Source organism: Lipotes vexillifer, unplaced genomic scaffold, assembly GCF_000442215.2.
Source record: "Lipotes vexillifer unplaced genomic scaffold, Lipotes_vexillifer_v1.1 scaffold377, whole genome shotgun sequence".
In the NCBI taxonomy this organism is placed as follows: Eukaryota; Metazoa; Chordata; class Mammalia; order Artiodactyla; family Lipotidae; genus Lipotes; species Lipotes vexillifer.
In genome coordinates this window covers 272,289-288,157 of record NW_006794813.1, presented here as the reverse complement: position 1 = coordinate 288,157, position 15,869 = coordinate 272,289, and the positions used below count along the sequence as shown (strand labels likewise).

The 15,869-nt window shown below is 39.8% G+C and overlaps 1 pseudogene; it reads right to left on the bottom strand.

The window, feature by feature from the left end:
* Positions 1-15,869, bottom strand: part of LOC103086773 (cytokine receptor-like factor 3) — a 39,119-nt pseudogene that overhangs the window by 1,781 nt on the left and 21,469 nt on the right.

The following is a 15,869-nucleotide window of genomic DNA, read 5'->3' as shown; positions in this document are numbered from 1 at the left end:
CACGGGTTTGTGCCCCGGTCCGGGAAGATCCCACATGCTGCGGAGCAGCTGGGCCCGTGAGCCATGCCCGCTGAGCCTGCATGTCCGGAGCCCGTGCTCCACGGCGGGAGGGGCCGCAGCGGTGAGAGGCCCGTGTGCAGCACAACAACAACAACAACAACAACAACAACAACAAAGGATTAACCTAATGTAGATTGAGATGGTCACTGATTTGTCTGTCAAGGGATTAACCCAGGGGATGTGTGAACTGCATATCCTCTGGTTATATCAGCATGAGATGGGGTGGATCTTTGTGTTTGCCTCCACAGGGCTATGGCCAGATGAAGCCCTTTGGTTTTCTCTAGCTCTGTTATTTGCCTGAGTTTCCAGGTCTGCCTGCTCCTGGAAGGGAAAGCAAATGTGGAGCAGACAGCAAGCCACCTCTGCCCTAGGACTAGGTGCTTTCCAAGCTGCTCATGGAGCCACCCTTGCAGACTCTGACCTCCTGGTCTCTGGTTTCTGCTCATTCGGACCTGCCTACTCCTTTCTGTCTTAGTGGACTCTGTCATCCTGGCTCAGTGTTTTCCAAGACTGCAGAATCTGCTAGATCTTTTCTGGTCCAGACCCCTCAGCTCCAGGACTCATTCTGAACAAAAGCTCTGCACAGCATGCCACCCTGCCATTTGTTAGTCAATGATCACAGGCTTGAGGGAGAGTTTAGCTAAGTGAATTTGTGACCTTTATTGAATATTGAAGAGTGTACCAGGCACTGTTCTAAATGTTTTACTCATATCAGCTCATTTAATTCTTGTGATGATCATGTGAGGTCTTTATTATCCTCATGGAGTAACTTCCCTAAGATCACACAGATATTAGGGGACAGAGCCAAGATTCAAATCCAGATAGTTTGGCTCCCAGAGGCTGAACTCTTTACCACCACACCATAAAACCTGTGTAAATAAACACACAGGTAGAAAAATGGGAAAGTTAGAGCATCAGGGTGAATTATGCAATATTTATTGTATTTGCATCATGTGCCAGTCTTGTATGCAGATCGTGAGTTATATCAGATAATAATTTTATATTCTCTGAGTTCACAAGGTAGTGAATGATAAAATAAAGGAGAGTGTGATCAAGACTATATGAAAAATGCAGTCTGATTTGCTAAGAGAGCACAGGGGAAGGAGTGAGCAGTCCCAGGACAGAGGATCAGGGAATACTTCATGGTCAAGCCAGAGTCTGATCTGGATTCAAGCATAGTATTTGGGTGTTAGAAAAGAAGAAAGAAGGGAGCAATTTTAGGAAAGGAAATAACAGAGGGAAAGTCCCAAGGGCACAATGTGTACAGGGGCAGTAAATAACTTTGGATAAGAATTAGAATGAGAGCATGAAATAGAGCTGAGTGATAAAGGCCAGAATTTAGAAGACCTTATTTGCCGGGTTTAGGAGTTTGCATACAAATTAAAAGGTGACATACTTCAGAGGATTTGAATGTGCTTCAAATGGTTGACTGGACAGCAGAGGATGATAGAAATTGGAGCTAAGAGTAACCAAATAAGAGGTTGATACAGTCTCTTAGTTAGAAGGATTACTAGGCAGTGGGAAAAGAGGGATGAATTTGAGAGCCATTTTATAAGCAGGAATAAAAGCCTTAGTGAGAAGGTATGAGAGATGAGACAGAGTGAGTTGTCATAGACAGTGAGAGTCAGGGTGTCCAGGTTCTCACCCATAAGTCAGTAGCATGGGGATCCTGTATTGACTAAGATTTAATACTTTGTCAGTAGTGCTTCCTATTTGGCCTGAAAGGGCCAACTGCTTTCAAAATTCCTCTTTATAGTATTTCCCTTCCCTTAGTCCCAGAAGAATGAGAAAATGAAAAAGACTGGGTGAGTTAAACCTATCACTTCTTTTTTGACAACAATTTCAGAGCATGTGCCCTTCTGGCATAACCATGTAATAATGGATGGTAATTCCAAAGCCATAGAGTTGTTCCCAAAGCAGCCCTAGACTATTCATGTTTATTGCTGGGTCAGTCTTGGGAGATTGCACCTTTCTAAGAATTTGTCCATTTCTTCTAGGTTGTCCATTTTATTGGCATATAGTTGCTTGTAGTAGTCTCTCATCCTTTGTGTTTCTGTGGTGCCAGTTGTAACTTCTCTTCTCCTTTTTCATTTCTAATTTTATTGATTTAGGCCCTCTTTTTTTTAAATGAATCTGGCTGAAGGTTTATCAGTTTTGTTTATCTTTTCAAAGAACCAGCTTTTAGTTTCATTGATCTTTTCTAAAGTATTTTTTTAGTTTCTATTTCACTTATTTCCGCTCTGATCTTTATTATTTCTTTCCTTCTACTAACTTTGGGTTTTGTTTGTTCTTCTCTCTCTCTAGTAGCTTTAAGTGCAAGGTTAGGTTGTTTATTTGATATTTTTCTTGTTTCCTGATGTAAGGTTTTATCACTATAAACTTCCCTCTTAGAATGCTTTCGCTGTGTCCCATAGGCTTTGGATCATTGTGTTTTCATTTAAATTTGTCTCCAGGTATTTTTTGATTTCTTCTTTGATTTCTTCAGTGATCCATTTGTTGTTTAGTATTGTTCAGCCTCCACATGGTTGTGTTTTTTACAGTTTTTTTCTTGTAGTTGATTTCTAATCTCATAGCATTTTTGCCAGAATAGATCCTTGATATGATTTCAATTTTCTTAAATTTGCTGAGGTTTGCTTTGTGGCTCAAGCAGGCCTGGACTGAATTTGAGGCTGAATAACCTAGACATCCAATCCACTGCCACATTCACAAGTGCAAATTCGAATATCTAAATGCTGCTTCTTTTCTGTAACTTTATCACTTTCCACTTGATACACTGAGAGTGTGCTGCTTGCCTGTCACTACTTTTATTTGGATGAAAACAAGTCTTAAATAATATACAAGGAGTAGTCTCCATAAGAACCAATAAAACTTCATAAAAGAGGATGATGTGACTGCCTAAAACCCAAAGTCTTACTTGATTTGGTTTCACCATTCCTAAAAGATATCCTTTTTATTTTTTAGAGGTTGTTATAGTTGGATTAAGTTATTATCTCTAAATTTGTCTAGTATGATTCAGGTAATAACCAGCATTGTATTTATCCTGATTTTAATAATTGATGCCCACTTTTGTGAGCAGATGTCAATCACCTTAGAAGTAGGGGCATAAAGAAAACTTGGCAGTGATATGGCAAGATTCTCCATTCAAGGGCTGGAATCAAGGTTTTCTGAGCTATGAAATCATCAGGATGTGTCATGAGTAAGAGGTGGTAGAAGGAAGGTTGCCATATCTGGAGTGCTGAAGTAATTAGCTCTGGGCCACTTCCCAGTGAACCCAAGAAATCCTTCCTCTTTGGCTGAGTTACTTGGAAAGCAACCTGTTCCCAATGTACATGAAGTTTACCTTTTGCTCTTTGTACACTGTATAAATGTTCAACTCAGCCAAGGAGGAATTTGGAAGAAACATTTTCTTATGTGATTGTTTGAAATATTTTCATATGAATCAATAAGATGGAAATGTAACTCTTTAGAAGATCTGAATCCACAGAAACTCAGAGAAACCATTTTGCATGGTTGATAGTGGAATTTATCCAAGACTGCCACAAGGCCAACAGAAAAGCATCCTGGGACCTATGATGGCTGCATAATAAATTGAACTGAGGATACTAGGAAAGCCAATACATCAAAAAACGAACCCCTTACCTACCACCAAATCATTTTAAAATGAATTTCTCGAAAGAGGCTACACAGGTTACTTTTACTGTATTGGGACTGAGGTTTATTCACCAGTAATTGCACCCAGGAGAGACTTCTTAAACCTCTATTTGTAAAGCAGGACCTGGGAAGTAAACTCTCTGATTTGGCTGGCAGAAACTCTCGTATGGCTAATATAATTGGACAGTATCCCTTAAGCCTTTCTGTTCCCTCACTAAATATTCTTAGGATGACTCTTTCTGCTGCACTGTCCCCTATCCAGTGTTGAAACCGAGCAGGACACTATGGGACTCCTGGGCATGAAAGCCTTTCCATGTCCCCCATTTCTTGTTTATAGTGAAAAGACTCCAGCCTCCATGACCTCCCCTGAGTCCCAAAGGGCAGATTCAAACTGTTGCTAATCAGGGAAGGGAGGGGGAGGCAGAGATAGGGGAGGAACAGTCAAGAAACAATAGTGCAGCCTTGAAGCAGAGTTCTGGTTCTGCCTCAAGGGATACACATAACAGTATCTTCTAAGCTCTTTATAGAACTAAAACTCCCAACAAATGGAAGATGTCAGCATTCTTCATTCTAGATTAAAGAACAAGAGAAGCTCTTCAAGAAGTCCACCTGAGTCCAGATGAAGAACCACAGAAACTCAGCAGATTGCCTGAGACCAGATTAAAGGAGTGCAGGCCCTGCACACACCCTAATCTTATGAGCAATCCCACCATTGAGCTATTGCTATAAAACTCCTCACCATATCCTAGAAGGTTGGGACATGCAGTTTTCAAGGGAAGGAACCTGCTATGCTCCCCTTGGCCTGGCAAAGCAATAAAGCTATTCTTGTCTACTTCACCCAAAACTGTGTCTCTGAGATTTGATTAGCATAGGTGCACAGAGGCCAAGTTTTCGGCATCAATGTGGACTTCTCCTCTGCGGTTCTACTCTCAGGCTGGCACTTTGTTCCCTCAGCTTTATTCTACTCTTCTCCAGCCCCATCCCCCTATTGATATTTACTATTCTAAGTCCATCCTCTTAAGGCGAGTTACTCCCAGTGAGCTATTTGTTTTATCCTTTTCATGATTATTAGTTTTTTTTTTATTTTATTTTATTTTATTTTATTTTTTTAACATCTTTATTGGGGTATAATTGCTTTACAATGGTGTGTTAGTTTCTGCTTTATAACAGAGTGAGTCAGTTATACATATATATATGTTCCCATATCTCTTCCCTCTTTGTCTCCCTCCCTCCCACCCTCCCTATCCCACCCCTCCAGGCAGCCACAAAGAACCGAACCGGTTTCCCTGTGCCATGCGGCTGCTTCCCACTGGCTATCTACCTTACGTTTGTTAGTATATATATGTCCATGTCTCTCTCTCGCCCTAACACACCTCACCCTTCCCCCTCCCCATATCCTCAAGTCTGTTCTCCAGTAGGTCTCTGTCTTTATTCCTGTTTTACCCCTAGGTTCTTCATAACATTTTTTTTTTCTTAAATTCCATATATATGTGTTAGCATACGGTATTTGTCCTTCTCTTTCTGACTTACTTCACTCTGTATGACAGACTCTAGATCTATCCACCTCATTACAAATAGCTCAATTTCGTTTCTTTTTATGGCTGAGTAATATTCCATTGTATATATGTGCCACATCTTCTTTATCCATTCATCCGACGGCGGGCACTTAGGTTGTTTCCATCTCCGGGCTATTGTAAATAGAGCTGCAATGAACATTTTGGTACATGACTCTTTCTGAATTCTGGTTTCCTCAGGGTATATACCTAGTAGTGGGATTGCTGGGTCATATGGTAGTTCTATTTGTAGTTTTTTAAGGAACCTCCATACTGTTCTCCATAGTGGCTGAACCAATTCACATTCCCACCAGCAGTGCAAGAGTGTTCCCTTTTCTCCACACCCTCTCCAGCATTTATTGTTTCTAGATTTTTTGATGATGGCCATTCTGACTGGTGTGAGATGATATCTCATTGTAGTTTTGATTTGCATTTCTCTAATGATTAATGATGTTGAGCATTCTTTCATGTGTTTGTTGGCAGTCTGTATATCTTCTTTGGAGAAATGTCTATTTAGGTCTTCTGCCCATTTTTGGATTGGGTTGTTTATTTTTTTGTTATTGAGCTGCATGAGCTGCCTGTAAATTTTAGAGATTAATCCTTTGTCAGTTGATTCATTTGCAAATATTTTCTCCCATTCTGAGGGCTGTCTTTTGGTCTTGTTTATGGTTTCCTTTGCTGTGCAAAAGCTTTGAAGTTTCATTAGGTCCCATTTGTTTATTTTTGTTTTTATCTCCATTACTCTAGGAGATGGGTCAAGAAGGATCTTGCTGTGATTTATGTCATAGAGTGTTCTGCCTATGTTTTCCTCTAAGAGTTTGATAGTTTCTGGCCTTACATTTAGGTCTTTAATCCATTTTGAGCTTATTTTTGTGTATGGTGTTAGGGAGTGATCTAATCTCATACTTTTACATGTACCTATCCAATTTTCCCAGCACCACTTATTGAAGAGGCTGTCCTTTCTCCACTGTATATTCCTGCCACCTTTATCAAAGATAAGGTGACCATATGTGCATGGGTTTATCTCTGGGCTTTCTATCCTATTCCATTGATCTATCTTTCTGTTTTTGTGCCAGTACCATACTGTCTTGATTACTGTAGCTTTGTAGTATAGTCTGAAGTCAGGCAGCCTGATTCCTCCAGCTCCATTTTTTGTTCTCAAGATTGCTTTGGCTATTCGGGGTCTTTTGTGTTTCCATACAAATTGTGAAATTTTTTGTTCTAGTTCTGTGAAAAATGCCAGTGGTAGTTTGATAGGGATTGCATTGAATCTATAGATTGCTTTGGGAAGTAGAGTCATTTTCACAATGTTGATTCTTCCAATCCAAGAACATGGTATATCTCTCCATCTGTTTGTATCATCTTTAATTTCTTTCATCAGTGTCTTATAATTTTCTGCATACAGGTCTTTTGTCTCCTTAGGTAGGTTTATTCCTAGATATTTTATTCTTTTTGTTGCAATGGTAAATGGGAGTGTTTTCTTGATTTCACTTTCAGATTTTTCATCATTAGTATATAGGAATGCCAGAGATTTCTGTGCATTAATTTTGTATCCTGCTACTTTACCAAATTCATTGATTAGCTCTAGTAGTTTTCTGGTAGCATCTTTAGGATTCTCTATGTATAGTATCATGTCATCTGCAAACAGTGACAGCTTTACTTCTTCTTTTCCGATTTGGATTCCTTTTATTTCCTTTTCTTCTCTGATTGCTGTGGCTAAAACTTCCAAAACTATGTTGAATAAGAGTGGTGAGAGTGGGCAACCTTGTCTTGTTCCTGACCTTAGTGGAAATGCTTTCAGTTTTTCGCCATTGAGGATGATGTTGGCTGTGGGCTTGTCATATACGGCCTTTATTATATTGAGGAAAGTTCCCTCTACACCTACTTTCTGCAGGGTTTTTATCATAAATGGGTGTTGAATTTTGTCAAAAGCTTTCTCTGCATCTATTGAGATGATCATATGGTTTTTCTCCTTCAATTTGTTAATATGGTTAATCACATTGATAGATTTGCGTATATTGAAGAATCCTTGCATTCCTGGAATAAACCCCACTTGATCATGGTGTATGATCCTTTTAATGTGCTGTTGGATTCTGTTTGCTAGTATTTTGTTGAGGATTTTTGCATCTATGTTCATCAGTGATATTGGCCTGTAGTTTTCTTTCTTTGTGACATCCTTGTCTGGTTTTGGTATCAAGGTGATGGTGGCCTCGTAGAATGAGTTTGGGAGTGTTCCTCCCTCTGCTATATTTTGGAAGAGTTTGAGAAGAATAGGTGTTAGCTCTTCTCTAAATGTTTGATAGAATTCGCCTGTGAAGCCATCTGGTCCTGGGCTTTTGTTTGTTGGAAGATTTTTAATCACAGTTTCAATTTCAGTGTTTGTGATTGGTCTGTTCATATTTTCTATTTCTTCCTGATTCAGTCTTGGCAGTTTGTGCATTTCTAAGAATTTGTCCATTTCTTCCAGATTGTCCATTTTATTGGCATAGAGTTGCTTGTAGTAATCCCTCATGATTTTTTGTATTTCTGCAGTGTCAGTTGTTACTTCTCCTTTTTCATTTCTGATTCTATTGATTTGAGTCTTCTCCCTTATTTTCTTGATGAGTCTGGCTAATGGTTTATCAATTTTGTTAATCTTCTCAAAGAACCAGCTTTTAGTTTTATTGATCTTTGCTATTGTTTCCTTCATTTCTTTTTCATTTATTTCTGATCTGATTTTTATGATTTCTTTCCTTCTGCTAACTCTGGGGTTTTTTTGTTCTTCTTTCTCTAATTGCTTGAGGTGCAAGGTTAGGTTGTTTATTCGAGATGTTTCCTGCTTCTTAAGGTGGGCTTGTATTGCTATAAACTTCCCTCTTAGAACTGCTTTTGCTGCATCCCATAGGTTTTGGGTCGTTGTATCTCCATTGTCATTTGTTTCTAGGTATTTTTTAATTTCCTCTTTGATTTCTTCAGTGATCACTTCGTTACTAAGTAGTGTATTGTTTAGCCTCCATGTGTTTGTATTTTTTACTGCTCTTTTCCTATAATTGATATCTAATCTCATGGCGTTGTGGTCGGAAAAGATACTTGATATAATTTCAATTTTCTTAAATTTACCAAGGCTTGATTTGTGACCCAAGATATGATCTATCCTGGAGAATGTTCCATGAGCACTTGAGAAAAATGTGTATTCTGTTGTTTTTGGATGGAGTGTCCTATAAATATCAATTAAGTCCATCCTGTTTAATGTATCATTTAAAGCTTGTGTTTCCTTATTTATTTTCATTTTGGATGATCTGTCCATTGGTGAAAGTGGGGTGTTGAAGTCCCCTACTATGAATGTGTTACTGTCGATTTCCCCTTTTATGGCTGCTAGTTTTTGCCTTATGTATTGAGGTGCTCCTATGTTGGGTGCATAAATATTTACAATTGTTATATCTTCTTCTTGGATCGATCCCTTAATCATTATGTAGTGTCCTTCTTTGTCTCTTCTGATAGTCCTTATTTTAAAGTCTATTTTGTCTGATATGAGAATTGCTACTCCAGCTTTCTTTTGGTTTCCATTTGCATGGAATATCTTTTTCCATCCCCTTACTTTCAGTCTGTATGTGTCTCTAGGTCTGAAGTGGGTCTCTTGTAGACAGCATATATATGGGTCTTGTTTTTGTATCCATTCAGCCAATCTGTGTCTTTTGGTGGGAGCATTTAGTCCATTTACATTTAAGGTAATTATCGATATGTATGTTCCTATTCCCATTTTCTAAATTGTTTTGGGTTCGTTATTATAGGACTTTTCCTTCTCTTGTGTTTTTGTCTAGAGAAGTTCCTTTAGCATTTGTTGTAAAGCTGGTTTGGTGGTGCTGAACTCTCTCAGCTTTTGCTTGTCTGTAAAGGTTTTAATTTCTCCATCAAATCTGAATGAGATCCTTGCTGGGTAGAGTAATCTTGGTTGCAGGTTTTTCTCCTTCATCACTTTCAGTATGTCCTGCCACTCCCTTCTGGCTTGTAGAGTTTCTGCTGAGAGATCAGCTGTTAACCTTATGGGGATTCCCTTGTGTGTTATTTGTTGTTTTTCCCTTGCTGCTTTTAATATGCTTTCTTTGTATTTAGTTTTTGACAGTTTGATTAATATGTGTCTTGGCGTATTTCTCCTTGAATTTATCCTGTATGGGACTCTCTGTGCTTCCTGGACTTGATTAACGATTTCCTTTCCCATATTAGGGAAGTTTTCAACTATAATCTCTTCAAATATTTTCTCAGTCCCTTTCTTTTTCTCTTCTTCTTCTGGAACCCCTATAATTCGAATGTTGGTGCGTTTAATGTTGTCCCAGAGGTCTCTGAGACTGTCCTCAGTTCTTTTCATTCTTTTTTCTTTATTCTGCTCTGCAGTAGTTATTTCCACTATTTTATCTTCCAGGTCACTTATCCGTTCTTCTGCCTCATTTATTCTGCTATTGATCCCATCTAGAGTATTTTTCATTTCATTTATTGTGTTGTTCATCATTGTCTGTTTCATCTTTATTTCTTCTAGGTCCTTGTTAACTGCTTCTTGCATTTTGTCCATTCTATTTCCAAGATTTTGGATCATCTTTACTATCATTATTCTGAACTCTTTTTCAGGTAGACTGCCTATTTCCTCTTCATTTGTTAGGTCTGGTGGGTTTTTATCCTGCTCCTTCATCTGCTGTGTGTTTTTCTGTCTTCTCATTTTGCTTATCTTACTGTGATTGGGTTCACCTTTTTGCAGGCTGCAAGTTCGTAGCTCCCGTTGTTTTTGATGTCTGTCTCCAGTGGCTAAGGTTGGTTCAGTGCGTTGTGTAGGCTTCCTGGTGGAGGGGACTAGTGGCTGTGTTGTGGTGTATGAGGCTAGATCTTGTCTCTCTAGTGGGCAGGTCCACGTCTGGTGGTGTGTTTTGGGGTGTCTGTGGACTTATTATGATTTTAGGCAGCCTCTCTGCTAGTGGGTGGGGTTGTGTTCCTGTTTTGCTATATGGTTGGCATAGGTTGTCCAGCACTGTAGCTTGCTGGTCGTTGAGCGAAGCTGGGTGCTGGTGTTGAGATGGAGATCTCTGGGAGATTTTCGCCGTTTGATATTATGTGGGGCTGGGAGGTCTCTTCTTGACGAGTGTTCTGAAGTTGGCTCTCCCACCTCAGAGGCAGAGTCCTGACTCCTGGCTGGAGCAGCAAGAGCCTTTCATCCACTCGGCTCAGAATAAAAGGGAGAGAAATAGCCGTGGCGCACTAACCCCTTCGGGCTATGTTCAAGCCGCCAACCCCAGTCCTCTCCCTGAGCTCCGACCGAAACCGAAACCGAGCCTCAGCTCGCAGCCCCGCCCGCCCCCGGCGGGTGAGCACACGAGCCTCTCGGGCTGGTGAGCGCCGGTCGGCGCCGATCCTCTGTGCGGGAATCTCTCCGCTTTGCCCTCCGCGCCCCTGTTGCTGTGCTGTCCTCCGCGGCTCCGAAGCTCCCCGCTCCGCCTCCCGCAATCTCTGCCCGCGAAGGGGCTCCTAGTGTGTGGAGACCTTTCCTCCTTCACAGCTGCTCCCTCCCACTGGTGCAGGTACCGTCCTTATCCCTTTGTCTCTGTTCATTCCTCTTTCTCTTGCCCTACCCAGGGACGTGGGGAGTTTCTTGCCTTTTGGGTGGTCTGAGGTCTCCTGCCAGCGATCAGCAGGTGTTCTGTAGGAGTTGCTCCACGTGTAGATGTATTTCTGGTGTATCTGTGGGGAGGAAGATGATCTCTGCGTCTTACTCCTCCGCCATCTTGGAAAGAGTCTCTCTCTGATTATTAGTTTTTGTATTAGTTTTCTATTGCTGCTTAAACAACTTACTACAAAATTTAGTAACATGCACAGAGTTAACCCAACTGCCAAGTCTGAGGGAACAGTTTCCACAAGACTGCCCTCACTTCAGACACCAGCCACAAGTTTAGAAGTTCCCAGGGTCACTTACTGCAGACCAACTGGCTACAAATTTGAGGGCCCCCATGGTTTGATAATTCTTTAGGATGACTCACAGATCTCACTACTAACTGAATGATTTATTATGGGGAAAAGATACAAATTAAAATTAACTGAAGAAAGAGACACATAGAGCTGAGTCTGTGAGGGGTCCAAACACAGAGCTTCTGGCCTTCCTGGTCTCACTGAGTCATGGATGGTGTTAACTCTTCTAGGCCACCATGTGTGACAATACACACAAAATATTGTCAGCCAGGGAAGCTCACCCACAAAGATTTAGTATCCAGAGTTTTTATTAAGGCTCAATAGCACATTGCCCGAGTGGCTGACTCTAAGTCTCCAACCTCTCCCTGATGTCAGGCTTACACGTTTAGTCTCTAGTTTCTTCAGAGGTTGGAACTCATGCTGTGTGATCCAAATAAATCATGTTGTTAGACAAAGACACTTTTAGCAGGCAGGACTTTCCAGGGACCAAGAGATTACTACCTAATAGGTGAGGTCAAAGACTAGACTTCTATTTGGATGAGGCCAAATTCCTAACTATGTAAAGCTTAAACAACACAAATTTATTATCTTAGCGTTCCATAGGTCAGAAGTCTGATAGGAGTGTCACTGGGCTAAAAGCACTGTCTCCTTTCTGGAGACTCTAGGGGTATTATCTGTTTCTTACTCATTCCTACTGTTAGCAGAATTCAATTCCTTGTGGTTGCAGGACTGAAATCCCTGTTTTCTTACTGGCTGTCATCTGAAGGCCATTACCAGTTTGTAGACACTGCCTGCATTTGACCTCCATCTTCAAAGCTAGCAATGGCATGTTGAACTTAATAAATGCTTTGTATCTCTCCTCCTCCATCTTTTGTCTCATCTCTCTGACCTGACCTGGAAAAATTCTCTGATTAAGGAAAAAATTCTCTGATTAAGGATTAGAATGGTCCTACCAAGATAATCTAAAGTAATTTCTCCATCTCAAGGTCCTTAATTTCATCACATCTGCACAATCCCTTTTGCCATATAAGGTAAAATATCTACAGGTTAGGGCATGGAGGCCAATATTCTGTCTATTAGAGATACTGAACATATGAATTTTAAAATGTGGCTTGGTTGCCTTAATTCAACTGAAAGTATGACATGGTGTCTTCTAAGCCTTTAACAGGGCCAAGAGGGGATATAGTTCCATGTGGGAGGTTTTTCATGGCCCATCAAATCTCATACATAGGAGTTTCATATCCCCAAATAGAAAAAGCTGGTCAGGATTGCCCCAAGTTTTATATTTGTTTCATATTTGACAAACAATTATCAAGAAATGGCTGCTTGCTAGGCAGTATGCTAAGCACATTTTCTTGGTTTTCCCACTAAATCACTTAACTAGTTAAAAGAATTCAGATCTTCATTTCATAGGTTGGGAAACTAGATTTTAGAAATATGCAGTGTATTACCCAAGGTCACATGGTGAGAAAATGGTATCTCAGGAATTTGAACATGGTTTTCTGTGAGTCTAGGATTTTTTAGACTGCAAAATGCCAAGTCTCCAATGTTATCTGATATGTATATTTAATACCTATATTACATACATATATACACACTTTTTAATATCTACAATGTTGACAACTCTATTTTTATGTATACAATTTTATTTTTATTTTATCAAGTTCTGAGAACCCAGAAGCAGAAAATATGCATTTTGTTTATCTGTGGAGAAAATGTTAATTGCATTTGCGGTGCATACACTGATTTTATAAAATACTATCTGATAATTTCTTAATAGGCCAATAAAATTAAGCAGCAAAGTCATTTTAAATGGAATTTAACAGGAACAGAATTTCTTCTAATGCATTCTTTTTAATCCCTAAAACATCAAATAAGTGAAATCCCAGAGTATCTATATAACAATTTTATTCAACTCACTTGTAATGGGAAGGCATGTATTTTAATTTTTATAGTTTTACCCTTGTAACACATCTTTGCAGTTGGTTAGTTTAATTCAAGGCAATTTTCAGACCAAATGAGGCAATTACTAGCCCATTATGAGAGGTAGTTAATAGATTATTCATTCATATTACTGAAGATTTTGATTTCCAGCATTTTCACCTGGCAAATCTTTAGGGAGCAAGATCTCATACTCCACCTGTAAGTGACTTGGCACACTGATTGTTCACTTCTCCTAACAATCCCTAGCCTGGACCTTCTGTGCTGTGAATCTAAGTGTCACATTGCTCTTTTGCATCTTTCTATTCAGGGAATCCTCACTATGTGTTTCTAATTCTTCCCCCCTCTGTGGGGAAAAGACCTCACAGACCTACGCAGATCACTTAGTTTGCTAGTGGGAAAGTGATAGTCTCTCATTTCTGTAAAGTACATAATGAATCTTGATCCCTCGACTCTTCTCATTCATGCAAAGTAGAAAATCAGAGTCAATGTTCTCCTCTTGTGAAAGTAATCACTTGGGTTTAGCAAAGAACTGCCGAAATCTCCAAATCAAGATGTCTTCCTGGCTGGAGGGCATCTTCTCCTCCTAATGGCGTATTTAGAAAAGTAAGATCTCTCAGTAGCTCCTCCTGGTGGCGATTTCTATCCTTGTATCTTTTTGCTGAAGTCCTGCCTTGGGGAATTGCTCTAAGCTCCATGGGTTATAGAACTTATATTATTTTTAGTTCCATCTTCTAATTTTTTTTTTTTTTTTAACTACAGAATCCTCTAGTGGTAGCTGTGAGGCCATGCTTATGGATCAGTTCTTTGAAAGTTTCGTTTTAAAGTTTCAACAACTTTTACAAGGATGTAAATATGGACATCTCAGCAGTACATTTTGAGCTCCGCTCTTACGCACTTTCCTCCACGTTGCAAGGGAGAGCTCAGATCCATTGAGTCCCTGGCTGGGATGAATATTCATTTACTCATGTAACAAATATTAAGTACTTACTTTGTACCAGTCACAGTTCTAAGCATTGGGAAATACAGAATATAATCAAAGAGACAGAAATTCCTGCACACATCAAACTTCTTTTCAAGTAAGAAATAAAATAAATATATAAAGTATATAAGATGATAGATGATAAACCAGAGAGGACATTCTGGATTGGATGGGGGGCTCATGTTGTCAAGCCCTAATCATCTGTGGTCTCTTCAGACAGTGTCTGATTTCAGGTTATTGGGCACAGTGAACCCTGTTTTCTATCTAATATCCTTATGCCCTGGTTCTTTACTAACAATCCTGATTTTCTCTGGGCAACTCTATACTGATTTTCTCAGACTCCTTTGTAGCTATCGAAGGCAATGCAAATCAGTTCTGGTTGTGAGATAAATAAGCAAATGTTGCTGGATGGGTTGTCTCTCCCGGCTACCCCTGCCCAAAGTCAAAGACTTTAGAGGAGAAGGTCTCTGTCTATTTCTGTTCTGCTTTATTTCTGACCCGAATGTGGACATAATCCCTGGAACTGCAGAAATCACCTTGCATTCAGGAGGAAAGCATATGCCAGAGGTGGCAGAGCAGGAAAATGGAACCCAAGCAGTTCTATCAGCCCTGACTCTGAGTACCATCACATTGTACCTGAGGGGCTCCATCCACATTGCAGCCTTTGCATGTGAGACCCACTGGACCACAATTTTAAGGGATACAATGTGTATGAGACCCTCTGAAATTGTGAAAACCTGTAGCACTGTGTTTTCTTTATTAATCCTTCTTTGGTTTATTCACAGTATTCAGGTTGCAATTGCACACAGCCAAATACAATCTTAAATGATGCAGGAGGGGATTAATTATAGTTACATTTCATCTTCAAAACTTTTCTTGCAGGATACAGATGAAGATACTTAAGTCCTAGGACAATTCAGATATCATACATGGCAGATGTGCAAGGTGGACTATAGTAGGGATTGTAGTGGTGTGATTCATCTGTCAAGTTTGTTTTCTTGCTATTCCAATACCTAGAGAAGCCAACTTATTCAAAAAGCAGGATAGAAGGAAGGATGAGGTTGGAAGTATCAGACTTTAAGTCAAACATTAGGGCATAATTGAACAATCAAAACTATATCTTACATTATATAAATGCAAAGAGTTTCTGAACCTCATATCCAAGCACTCACATCTGTCAAGGCTGTCTCCTGGTATCTGGAATCTGTGTCCATTGCCATGCCAATATTGGCATCTAAATCTGATCCAGAATCAGCCTTCAAGCCATTGAATTTGCTTTATCCTTGCTCTCCTTGTCTTCAGTCTATTTCCCCACTAATTGAATATCCATATTATCACAGAGTTGCCTTTCTCAAAATCACATTTCCCACTATTATTTTTCTTCTTTAAAGCTTTCTTTAGATAAATTCTGTTTTCTGGATGAAGTCCAGATTCCTTAACTTTGTGCACTAGGTTCTTTAAGCTGTGGCAGTATTTGGCTTTCTGGTTTTCTATCGCTAGCCAAGCCTTGACAATTTCTGGATACACTGCCACATTTATGATATTGTGCCTTTCTTTTTCATGGGTTTTCTTTCTGTCAAGAATGTTCTCCTTCCTCTCAACTTTCTGCATTCCCCTTGCTCTTCTTTCAAGGCTCAGAAAATGGAACCAACTCTGAGGTTTTCCCTTATTTCTCCAAACCGTTGATTATTTCTTATCTTGTATTATTCCTTATATTACATCATCTGGTACTACCTCATAATGGCATTTAATTC